We start from the raw sequence: 13491 nt of genomic DNA on the forward strand, positions 1-13491 counted from the left end.
GCGCAAATCGTCTACAAGGACTACTACATGCAAGAGGAGGACGATAGGATGCTGGCCTTCTTGGACCGCAGGGCAACCTTGGACGGCACTGTTCAGAAGCACGTTGAGCTCGCCGCCAACGCCGCTGCTCCTCACACGTCGGTTGGTGACCCTGCGCACTAGGGCGTGAGGATGTCGTTGATGGATCCGTATGTATTTTTATCTTTCTGTCAAATCCATGTAGTAGTATATGATACTACAGTAATTATCTTGCCTTTCGCATCAACTTCATAATTTCCGTACGTACTCCATGCATGAACGGCGCCAGAACCAAACTTCTCATTACTCTAGGCAAAATCGTTATTTTCTATCTATCGATCGCGCCATGGAGCAGAACCAAATTTTACAAGTTACGAGTTCAAAAGGAAAAGCCTGTCGTGTTTGCGTCGCACCCCCACACGGTTGGTCCGGCACGCCGCTCAAGCGGGAATGCGTGCGGTGTTGCATTTTCACTTACAAGTGGGACTGCAGCTGAGTAAACCGACTATCGGCAAACCCCCACCCCGCCCACCGCGTGATGGCTGAGAAAACAGGAGGGAGAAGAGATGGCTGTAGCACGGACTCCAAGAAAATTGGTGTCGGATGGGACTCATGTTGGTGGCGTGTGCCGTACTGCTAGACGTGAATGCTAGTTATGGCCCATGCCACCCCACTATATCGAGCCTATATCGAGGTACGTAGAACAAATTTCCTGCAGTCCGTGCTCAGCCCTCCTCTATCTCTCTTCTCAGCCAGCCAGCAGACGCGCGGAGCCCATCGTCTGTTTGCTCACATGCGGTCCCACATGTCAGTGAAAACGCAAGCGGACCCACTGAACCTGCACATCCTTCACCTCGACGTGCTGGTGATGAAAAACAAATCCAAGAAAGATCTTTGGTGGCCTCTTTTGGAGTTACTCAAGAGTAGTAAGATTCTATTTACAGTTTAACCCAAGATGCACATCTCGTGGCTTCAACTACCACTCTATTTTCTTTCATGACACGACCTGGATGCTGGATGTCCCACGTGTTGGCAAAAGGAGGAAGAACCCGACCAAATCTTCGGTTGTGCTCTCGGATTAGACTAGTTGTGCTAACTTAAAAAAATTGTGTACTCCCTCCGTTCCAAAATACTTGACTTCCATTTGTCCAAAAATGGATGTACCTATATACTAAAACATGTCTAGATACATATATATTTTGACAAATAGAAGGCATGTATTGTGCAACGGAGGGAGTAGAATGGATGCAAATTCTTCTATTGGGAAGAAGAGTACATCCATATACTGATAGAGCGCAATTTAGTAGATGTTCTATCACTTTTAGCTAGCACATAGGCTATAGATGAGATTAGTGCACTTGTTGATACTCCTACTTGGTATGCGTGTTGCTGCTTAGACGCAGAGAAAAATGGACTGGAGGGAGTACTAGAATAGAGGCTAGACATGAGACTAGATGCGAGGAAGCAACGTCTACTTCTTTACACTCGAAGAAGAAAGAAGCACGCAAGATCGAGCCTCCGCAGATCAACAATGAATGCATCGAGAAGGCACTAATCCAACTTACAGGAGTAGTAAAATGTATTCTTGTGGTTCTTGTTTTCTTGGTCTTGCTTTTCTAGTCAAAATTATCGTTGGAATTCGTGCAAAACGGAGGTTCGTTTGGGGTCGTGCGGTACAGTTAGCCTTACAAGTGGGACCGCAGTTAAGGAAACCGACTAACGGCAAACCCCCACCTCGCCTGCCGCGCGATGGCTGAGTTAGAGAAACGATGAGGTTGAAGAGATTGCGCTAGCACAGACTCCAAGAAATATGGTGTCAGATGGAAGTCGTGTTGGTGGCGTGTGCCGTACTCCTGGACGTGAATGCTTGCTCTGGCACATGCCACCCTACTACTCCTACTACTTACTATATAGTACTACTAGTATCGAGGATTTGAGGTGCTGGTTACATAGTACAATATGGCTACAGTAAAAACACCCGCACGACGCGTGAAGCATGTGAAGCTAGTACAAATAGTGTACTACTATTGTTGATTGGCCTCATCTGATAACCTGTTGCAATGCACGTACAATTATGTATTCGAAAAATATTTTTTTGCCTCGTCGCACCACTCACTCACAGAAGCGACTCGAAAGCCATTCATAAATTTAGTAAGTTTATCACAGGCATATCATTTTATTACATACAACAGGTCATCAACCCACATCGACAATGAGGATACATTATAAATACTAAAGTTTTCACCACACAACAAATAACAACAATGAAATGAACTTCAACTCAACCATTCCTCGGAGTTGGAAACGCTTGCTTTGAACCACAAGTGATTCTCTAGGACGGGCCATCCATTGTCGATCTGGAGAACAACGCGGGACTGATCATCCAGGCTGAAGCGGCCTACTATATCAGTAGCAAGGTAGGGAACCACCCAAATGTCCGAGGTATAGACACAGTTGCTTCTCATAAATGGTAGTAACATTGTGTCAACAGCAGTTGGATCGCCTTTCACCATCATTGGATAGTTTTGTCCAAGGAAGAGTGAGTTTTCTCCAAGACTATCAATTCTGTACCAGGGCGAAGGAGTTGGCGCTAGCACACTAGTAGCCATCCCGAATACCATGCAACGGGTGTTGGAATAGGTCCGGAGAGTGCGACCATGGGAGACTACACCTGCTTCCTTAGCAGTAACATCATCAGTGGGTTGTATACACACGAGAAGAGGTGATCCATCGAAATTAGTTGCCAGACGCCAAATAGTATATGGGCGCTGCTCGTCCTCATGCTCGTGATCATCACCATCATCATCTCCCCCTTGGTTATAAAAATCTTCAAGTATATGTGGTGGAATGTTCGCAGGACCTTGGAAACACAAGAAGAAGGTTAATTAGTAAAGGGAAACTTGCTAACCCGCATGCATGTGGATGAAACAATTATAATTACGGTGGAAAACAAATGTACCGAAACAACGATTCCATGCAAAAACAGTGCCACGAGTGGTGGCAGCAAACACAAGGCCCTCGTATTCAATTGCATCACAGTACTCATCCGTGTACAGAAACTGATTTTTGAGCAATATCCATCGAGTCAAACCAGCAAGGACGGCAACAACTTCATAGTTGTTGTAATTCCAAGAGCGGTTGGGAACTCGAGAAATTGCTATCTTCCGTAGAAGACAGTCACCATGATTTTATTTGAACGTGCGTACAATACCAGTGTACTCAACCTCTGGGTAGTCTGCTGAGATTTTTGGAAGTGGAACCCGGTCACGAGTGTACACATTCACAAGTTCCCACTCGCAGTTGGACCCAATGTAAACAACCCAATCTCCATTTGCGCCTGCCCAAGCCTTGCCCTCAAGCGATGGCATCTTAACATCATACGTATCATTATCAAGCGGCATCAACTTGCACACGGCGAGGCCTCCGTCGTGACGGCGCCAATCATCAGGGTCACGGCGAAGAAGATAGGGGAGATCAAACCGCTCCTTGACTCTTGGGTTCCTTGTAATGATGTTATTAGTTGTGCCAAGAATGGGCTTAAACGAACCTGCCATGCTAGCCGAGGTGATGACGTCACACCGATCAATGAGTTCCTCCACCACGTCATCTTTCAGATCGGGGCAAGAATAACGGGGTCGTTTCCGTCCTATTTCCTCCATGGAGAAGACGATCGAACAATGGCAGAAGAAAGGGTGAAGGGCTGAAGGAAAATGGAGGAGGGAGAGGAAGAGCGTGCGACAACAGTTCCAAATCGAGAGGGAAAGGCGAAGAGTCGGTGGACGGTTGCCAGTTTGTGACGGTTCACGAAGGGGCGCCCCGGCCTACACGTCGGTTCGGAAATACTCCTACTACTCGCCGTCGTCTCACTGATATGTTGGAACGGGACCACATGTCAACGAAACATGGTGTGTAATTTCTCGTGCAAAATGCGATCTGGCCGCGTTGGCCCGAGGTGCCGCAATAGTTATCGACCTTTATTTTTTTAATGGCGTGTCGTTCAGTTTTGAAGCACGACTAACTGGTACTGTACGCAGAGAAAATATAAACTACTCTACCACTACTCCACCTCCAGTACTAGTAGTATAAAAAAGATATATAGGTTGGAGCTTCAGCGCTTTCTTGCCAAGGGCTGCCCACTTGCTTCTCACACTACCACCCTCTCTCCAGATCTAAAAAGACGACCCCTCTCTCCCTCCTCACCGGTGGTCACATATCCGCCGGGGAAGAAAAGGACGTGCAGCGTTGATGCACTCGTCGTCGGCGAGCGAGGTCACGCACTGACGACAAGGCCGTCCTCTCAGACCTAGCGCCCACGCTGGATGGCCTTCGTCCCCAAGCTCGCTGCCGTAGTGTGTGCGGAGGACGACGACCACAAGCGAAGCCACTTCCCGCCGACCCTCAGGTATGCTACCTCTTTTCGAACCATACCCTTGTTCTATTGCTCCATCTGGCACGTCGTTGCATGTGGATATTTTTCCACTCCACCATCTTCCCAATTTGCTATCCTCTGCTCTGCTCGCCACGCAGACGAAAACCATAATTTGCACTATTAAAGGAAACCCTACTTCATGCAGACTAATCCATGTCTGGGTTGAATAAGGAAAGGAAGGGAGACTGTACTGTCCAAGAGAGTAGGCATCGAACCCGCATCTAGGTTGAAAAGGGGAAAATCAGTAGCTAAGGAACGAGTCTCGTGTATCTTGGTTGAAGAAGGGTAGTGTCGGGGATATACCCCGCGGTGTAAACCGGCCGGAAGGATAATCCGGCCGGACTTGGCGATTCACTGGTGACCTGCACAGACCAGACGGTTTACAGTTCATTGGTAATCCGGCAGGCGGGCCAGAGGAGCAACAAGACCCGGCGGCCTGTCTGGCGGTTCATGAAGGGCGGTTCAACCATTGTGGGCCGGTTCAAGAGGAAAGGAATATTTGTCTTACAAGGAAGACCCGGACTTGTATCCGGTTTGTATTAGAGATAGACTAGTCCAAATCCTAATAGGACTCCACATGTAACCCGCCCCTTCAACATATATAAGGAGAGGCAGGGCTCCCCAAAGAGGGACAGACAATAATCAATAATCTAGGGCTAGACACAATTAGAGGAGAGCCGGTTTACGGCGAATCCCTCGTGATGATAATGAGACCTAGCCTCAAACAGCATGTAGGGTTTTTACCGGAGGATGTTTCCCGGGGCCCGAAGCTGTCTAAATCCCTGTCTTGTGTTGCGTCTCTTGATTCCGCTCAACCCCTCTCAAGCTACCACATAGATGCGTTGGCCTCGCGACTAAGTCCTGACGCTAAGGACATCTGACGTGACAAATCCACGACAGGTAGAAAGGCATGACAACGCAATAGAGAATGGCCAGGTCGATCGGTTTGTTGTCCTCACATAGGAAAAAGGTGGCTAAAGAGAAAAAAATGGGACGTAATCCACATATGCTGCCTGGATATTTTTTGCTCTGGGCAACCATACCTCCCTCACCACTTTGCGTCCGTGGAGGTACACCGTACTGGTGGGCCCACTGTCCGAATGGGCCTCCCATGCTCTTATTGCCACTTTTTTTGCTGTTAGTATAACGCCAGCAGTCTAGTCAAGCAATGCTACTGCTAAAGTGATGCCACATTTAACTAATGCCGCTCTCATTCTAATGCCACCGATAAATTTAAGCAATGCCGTTTAATGTCACTGGATTATTTCAGGGTTCGCTGTTGATTGTGGATGTATTAAAGATTTTCAGCTAAAGCATTCTAATGCTATTGCATAGCCTGTAATAAACTAACTACTCTACTGTTGCACTAGCCACTGGATTAGTGTATATTTGTAGTATTCGAATGGTGTTGCATTAGCGTATGGACATAAATAAAGTGTGGCAAGCTTTCCCAGATATGTGCTCAAGAAAACTACTACCTGTTTTTCTAAATACTAGACGTTTGGGTACTTTAAATTGAACCGCGAAAACGTCTTATATTAAGGAACAGAGGGTGTAGAGTTCACTCAAATTATCCCGGTAAAGCTAGTCACACCTTTGTTAAAATTAATGTTCATTATGTTATCGGAGGAGGTCTGTATGTTTGTCTCTAATGCCTATCGACTACATACCCGACATCATGATGTAATGTTAAGTCATTTCCGTTTGTACAGTGTCACTGAATTGTCAAGGCGGTGATGGCATTTTATTTTAGTAGAACTGCACAAAATTTGCTTAAAAGAAGAGGAAAGGTCAGGAATGGCTCGGTTTTTCAGAAAAAACTATGTATGCCTTCCTAACATCAGCCGATGTTGCTTTATTTATTCCTTCAAACAGGTGGTTAGAAACAGTCTTGCTACCTTTTCCCATTAAGAAATTGGAATGCTTATATTTGTGAGTCTATGCTCCAACTAGTGCCACTTTTATAGTAATCACACTTTCAATATCTATGCAAACAGGGATGCTCGATTTTGGTGGAACTGCACAAAAAGTCCAACTGGTTCAACATTAGGAGCATGTGTTTTTCCAAACCTTTATATCCAATTGGTGGCACTATGAGCTGTTCATTAGGAAGGTACATGGTTTGCTACTATCTTGCTACTCTTTTTGTACTGTCATTAGATAGTAATACTAGTGGTTTGCATGTGAATTTATTGGCAGGGTGGACCTAAATTGGAGGTGCAGGACAGGATTCAATGATTGGATGCTCAATTTCGGTTGTATCGATTTCACCTCTTCCATCATTGCGAACATGGTGTGGTATATGTTTACTAGCTGCTTGATATTTGTGCAGACAGAGATGTCTGCCCGTTGCTATTTGGCAAACAAACAAAGTGTCCGCAATTTTGGTTGAACTGCACAAAAGAATAGTATAGTCACTGCATGCAGTGTCATTTGAAAATAGACACAAAGATTGGATAGTCACTTCATGGACTGCAGAAAAGTAGTACTGTACTATTTACTGGCCAACACTAGGTGCTTCATTGCTTTGGTCTGATTATACAATGGGCATCATTTTCCCCAAGTTAAAGTTTGTATTCCGAAAATAGTCTCGCGGTGTGATCGAGGGAAGACCAAATCATATTGCAGTGGATGTTCCTCCATCATGTGTGGTTCATTCTCATGGTTCCAGCTGTTGGTGAAACCACTTACATTTGCAAGAGGAGTTGTAGACTTCACAAACAAATTTGTCTTTCAGTCTATACTGAATGTTGGCCAAGAGAAGCATCCATGTTAGTAGGAAGAACAGATGTTTTTTCTAGATCTTTGCTTTTGGAGCTACATATTTGTATATGATCTGTGAATCATTGAGATGCATTAACATGTTGATCTTATGTATGGGAATCGTACTAGTTAGTTTTAGTTGCGAGTCTTGCGACGCAAGATTTGAAGTGTCTGATCTTTGCTTTTGGAGCTACATATTTGTATATGATCTGTGAATCATTGAGATGCATTAACAGTTACTTATTTCTGTTCGCTCAGTGTTTACAAGTTACTGATCGATCGCGGCTAGCCTACAAATGCGCTCCTGGCAGTTTTATTTGCGACGCAAGATGCGAAGTGGCAGTTTTTTGAATAAAAATGCCTACCTCTGAAGAAACTGACAAGCTACACTATCGATCCTACACAGATAAAAATGCCTACCTCTGAAGAAACTGACAAGCTACACTATCGATCCTACATGGATAAATAGCGGATCACGCACGTACTACCTCCTTTCCGGTTTGCAGGGCTCAATTCAAGAAACGACCTACTCGATCCTACACGAATAAATAGCGGATCACGCACGTACTAGTACCTCCTTTTCGGTTTGCAGGGCTTAATTCAAACCTCTCACCAACCAAGGTGCTCCCTCTGTCCGGGTTTATTAGTCCCGTGAGCAAAGCAGCAAGACCTAGGCATGGCAATAATTAACGGCATGCAGAAGTTTAAGCCTAATTAATTCCAGCGACTTAAGTGGCTGCATGCATGCCCTCGGCTGCGACTCGTTGCATGCTGCTTCGTGTACTGCCTGCGAGCGATTCTGAGTGCCTGCATGCAGCCGGCCGTAATTAAGGCAGCTAACTGATGCGAAAAAAGATACGCTTTAATTGTTGCGGGCTTTTTAAATCCGTGAAATCATTATTGACAAGGAGGGAGATGATTCAAGTGCACTCGTTTGACCGCCATGCTGGCGTGTGACCCAGACGGGACGGGACGACACAGTCATAATTTCAGTTTCCCTAGTTTTCCACGGCAAGCTGGCGCGCTAAGCCATTATGCATTGAATTCCGATGACCGTCGCGCTACCTTCCCCCTATAAGTACTATTTCCCGGCCTTCTCCGGTGCCACCGTGACCCAACTCGCCATATCCTCATAAGCCCCCACCGGCCCGACGTTGCTCGCCACGTCCGCCATGCCCCCGCCCGTCCGTGTTAGGCGACGCCGGAGGTGGTCACCGCCGGAACTAGTGTTCGGTTTTTCACCAGAAGGCAGACGGAGGGAGGAGGCATTCTATCTGTCTTTAGATGGCAATGCGCAGATCGAGGAGTTGTTGGAGAGTGACCGCATGGCGGAGGAGCACGAGTTGTTGGAGCACGAGTTGTTGGAGCACGACCGCCTGGCGGAGGAGCAGCGTATCACCGATTTGCACCGCCAGCGGGACATGGAGCAGCAGCGCACCGACGCTCTGAGTCGCGAGTAGAGCGCCCGCACCTGGGTCGACTACGTGGAGGCCGGCGCCCGGAAAATAGCCCTGGAGGCTGTCGGGCACGCACGCGTTCGTGGAGCCAATTTTTACTACCGGCTCGTCAAGTGGATTTCCCACTTGGAAGCCGAAGCTTCGGTGGACCACGCCGGCATGGAAAGGGCCAACGTGCGCGAGCAACGCACCCTATCGCACCTCTGGCAAGTCCGAGGCGAGGCGCAGGACACCGATGCCGGTGTTTAGCGTGTACCACAGATGGCGGCCGGCATCGTCTAGTTAGCTAAGAGTAAGTTAGTACTTGTCTAGAGGGAGTAGATAGTTAACTTGGCTATGATGGTTGTCAACATGGAAGTTCGGTACTCTATATGTGGATCAGACCTGTTACTTTGCTCTGAATGTTGAACTTTCCGTTTGAACGTATGGAATGGGTTGTTATTTTTTTAAATGGGTTGTATTTGTCCTCCACGGGTTTAGAGGCTGACTTGTGGGCCTAGCAAGTTGACGCGTACACAATCAGGAGATAATTGTACGTGGAGAGGATGACAGCAGGGACCCGCCAAGGTCATGGCAGTACGCAAGCAAGTGCCTCCATATTCCATGCCAATAAAAAAATGGCTCCTCCTAGTGGATTTCTGACATCTGGGTCCCATGCCATTGTCAACGTAGTCAATAAACAAGAGAATTGCACAACGAGCGGCTGACAACAGGGACCCAGCAGCTCACCCATTTATTTTTGTTTTGGGTTAATTTGATAAATGCCTCCGAGAAATGCCACGGCAATTTCCAAACTTTGAAAAATGCCATTTCATGCCATTTCTAGTGGCATTTTTCGAAGTCTGGAGTGGCGTTTTTCAAAGTTTGCAAACTGCAGTGGCGTTTTTCAAAGTTTGCAAAAATTGCAGTGGCATTTTTCAAAGTTTGAAAATTGCAGTGGCATTTTTATGAATCGCCATAATTGGAGTGGCATTTATCTAATTTGTTTTTGAGACGGAAGCAGGGTGTCAACTGGGCTGTGCGGGACACTCTGGCCTGTCTAGACAGCCTTTTCTTTTATGTTTACCACAGACCAGCCCAGTAGTTTTTTTTCTTTCTGAAAATGGCTAGCCTAGTTTTTTTGTGATTTGTCAAATAAGTCGCTTTATCAGGCCTGTTGGGCTGCAAATCTTTCAAGACGAGGAGAGTTTCATTCGACTGGCCGAGAAAATGGCCTATCAGTAATGAGAAATGGGTTGTACATTTTTAAAACACATCAAACCGGCAATTAGTTTCAAATATCTTTTTTTCATTTCGAGATTTTAAATTGCATTGATTTTTACGTGTGGACAATTTATTGGATTTTATATTGATATACATTTATTTTTAAAATCAGTCTGAATGAGACTCGAAATTTCGGGATTAAAAATAGTTCAGACCGCACCGACATATGCAAAATTTCGTATAATTTTTTAACCTTGGCCACAATATAGGCTGTAATGCTAACAAAAAGAATATGGGCTCCAAAAAAACCGTAAGAATTAGCAAATGGGCTATAAACTATTTGAAATATGGAAGATGGGTTGTATGCTGTTTTTTACAGATTTGAGGCTTTCCACAGATGGCCTGTATACTGTTGGATGTCCAATCAACGGTCGTCGTGCTTCTTCAATCTTTGCTCTTCCTGCTACAGCCGCTCAAACAAGCGCCGGCGGGACTGCCTGCTCCCTCCTCCCCGCGGCCGGCTGTGCTGCCGCGCAGGCCTCACCGCCCCATCGTACTCCCATCACGGGCCTAGCCATCCCTCTACTCACCCACAGTCCCACACCTTCTGTTATTCTCCGGCGACGGCAGACGAACCAGTAAACCCTCGTACAGTCGTACTCCCCTCCGCATGGGAAACAACTGCCGAGTCTTCCCTGCCTCCATGTCGTTCCCTTCCTAGGCCTCGCCGTCGTCCACCGCCCTGGTGCTCTCGGCGTGGCGTGGTCAACGTGGTCAACGACCGACATGCATCTGAAGTGGACTGTACGTGGAGAGGCTGACAGCTGGGTCCACGGCCGCACGCAAGGAAATGCCTCCTTATTATGCGCAAAATAATGATTCCTCCACCTGACATTTGGGACCCACCGAAAGGGCTCTGTATTTCGCGAAAAAACATTACTGCCGCTGACAGCTCGGACCCACCAGCTATATCTTCGCACGCAAGGAAGTGCCTCCTTATTATGCCCCAAAAAAAAAGAATACTCCCCATACGATGTCCACTAAGTTGACGGGGCCTACTAAGTTGACGGGGACAAAGGGCTTTGTTAACTTAGTCAATATGCACGATTCTAGCTCGACTGACCGTACGATGTCCATCCAACGGCCGTAGTGCTTCTTCAACCTCTGGTCTTCTTGCTTCGGCCGCCCAAAGCAGCGCCGGTCGTGCCGCCTGCTCCTGCCTCCCGTGGCTGGCTGTGCTGCCGCGGAGGCCTCACCGCCTCCATACTACTCCCACCGCTGGCCAGGCCATCCCTCCACTCCACTCGCCCATACCCCCTGTTATTCTGCGGCGACGGCAGCGCAGCCGAACCAGTGAACCCTCATACTCCTCTCTGCGTGGGCATCCACTGCCGCGTCTTCCCCGGCTCCGCGTCGTCCCCTTCCTAGGCCTCGCCATCGTCCACCGTCGTGGTGCTCTCGGCGCGGCGTGATCAATGTAGTCAACGACCGAATTCCATCGGAAGAATATTGTACGTGAAGAGGCTGACAGCTGGGTCCACGGCAGCCGCAAGGAAGTGCCTCCTTATTACGCGGAAAATAATTATTCCTCCACCTGACAGCAAGGACCCACCGGATGGGCCACCAGTATTTCGTGAAAAAAAGTTTGCCCCTGACTACTGGGACCCACCCGACGGGCCACCGTATTTCCCGAAAAAAATGTTCCCCCTGCTGTCAGCTCGGACCCACCAGAAGTGCCTCCTTATTACGCACAAAAAAATGAATACCCCCTGCTAGCTGGGACCCACCTTGGTGGGAGGCCGACTTGTGGGCCTACTAAGTTGACGGGGACGGAGGGCTTTGTCAACTTAGTCAATATAAACGATTCTAGCTCCAGTGACCGTACGATGTCCATCCAACGGCCCTAGTGCTTCTTCAACCTCTGGTCTTCTTGCTCTAGCCGCCCAAAGCAGCGCCGGTCGTGCCACATGCTCCTGCTTCCCGTGGCCGGATGTGCTGCCGCGGAGGCCTCACCGCCCCCTACTATTCCCACCGCTTGCCAGGCCCTGTGCGACGGCAGCCTCGCACCGCAGCCGAACCAGTGAACCCTCGTACTCCTCTCCGCGCGGGCTTCCACTGCCGCATCTTCCCCGGCTCCCCGTCGTCCCCTTCCTAGGCCTCGCCGTCGTCCACCGCCCTGGTGCTATCGGCGCGGCATGGTCAATGTGGTCAAGGAACAACTTCCATCGGACGTGGACTGTATGTGGAGAGGCTGACAGTTGGGTCCACGGCCGCAGCAAGGAAGTGCCTCCTTATTATGCGGAAAATCATTATTCCTACACCTAACAGCGGGGACCCACCGGACGGGCCACCGTATTTCACGAAAAAACGTTTCCCCCTTGACTGCTGGGACCCACCAACTGCACCTTCGCACGCAAGGAAGTGCGTCCGGGCAAAAAAAACGATCCGCCCCCCTGACTGCTGGGACCCACTAACTACATCTTCGCATGCAAGGAAGTGCGTCCGAAAAAACGATTCGCCCCCCTGACTGCTGGGACCCACCAGCTACATCTTCGCACGCAAGAAAGTGCGTCCGGGCAAAAAAACAAAACGATTCGCCCCCCTAACTGCTGGGACCCACCAGCGACATCTTCGCAGGCAAGGAAGTGCCTGACAGTCGGGACCCACCTGGTCGAAGCGTACGTAGCGTTGTCATTCTGGTCGCGGACGTGTAGGTACATACTGGTCGATGTAGAGGCGTGCACGTGTTGTAGTAGAGGCGCGGACGTGTCGTAGTAGAGGCGCGCACGTAGCATGTACACGTACATACAGCGGCGAGGGTGCAAGAAAGAAAATACGGCCACGTACGTACATACGGGCAGGGTCTCGAACGCCTACTCGCGCATACGTACATGGCTGGGTCAGAACGGAGAAACAGCGTTGTCGTCGTGTTCATGGGGAGCCAACCGGCTGGGTCAGAACGGAATGCGTGGTCGTGTTCATCGGGAGGGCTTGGACGGAACAGGCGATGGAAACGAGGCCTGGCATACCGCACAACGGAGGAAATGGACCTCCTACGTTCAGAACAGGGTCCTATTGATCGGGAGGGGTGTGGCGTACCGCAAAACGGAGGAAATGGACCTCCTACGGTCGAAACGGGGGTCATGTTGATCGGGAGGGGTGTGGCGTACCGCAAAACGGACGAAACGGACCTCCTACGATCGAAATGGGGGTCCTGGGGGTCCTGTTGATCGGGAGGGGTGTGGCGTACCGCAAAACGGACGAAACGGACTTGTGTTGGAGCGCTACGGTCGAAACGAGGGTCCTGTTCATTGGGAGGGGTGTGGTGTACCGCAAAACGGGACTCCACGGGATACTGTTCATCTCCACCGTTGACCTCCTCCAGCCTCCACGGGCTCCTGTTCATCCAGCCTCCACCGCGCGCTACTCCACCAGCTACTGTTCAACCACCCCTCCACCTTCTACTGTTCATCCAGCCCTCCATCATCTACTGTTCATCCAGCCCTCCAAACCACGGGGTCCTATTCAACCACCCCTCCACAGCCACCCCTCCACCATCTACTGTTCATTCAGCCCTCCACACCACGGGGTCCTGTTCATCCAGAGGCAACGCCGCCGCTC

Source organism: Triticum dicoccoides, chromosome 3B (assembly GCF_002162155.2).
Source record: "Triticum dicoccoides isolate Atlit2015 ecotype Zavitan chromosome 3B, WEW_v2.0, whole genome shotgun sequence".
In the NCBI taxonomy this organism is placed as follows: domain Eukaryota; kingdom Viridiplantae; phylum Streptophyta; class Magnoliopsida; order Poales; family Poaceae; genus Triticum; species Triticum dicoccoides.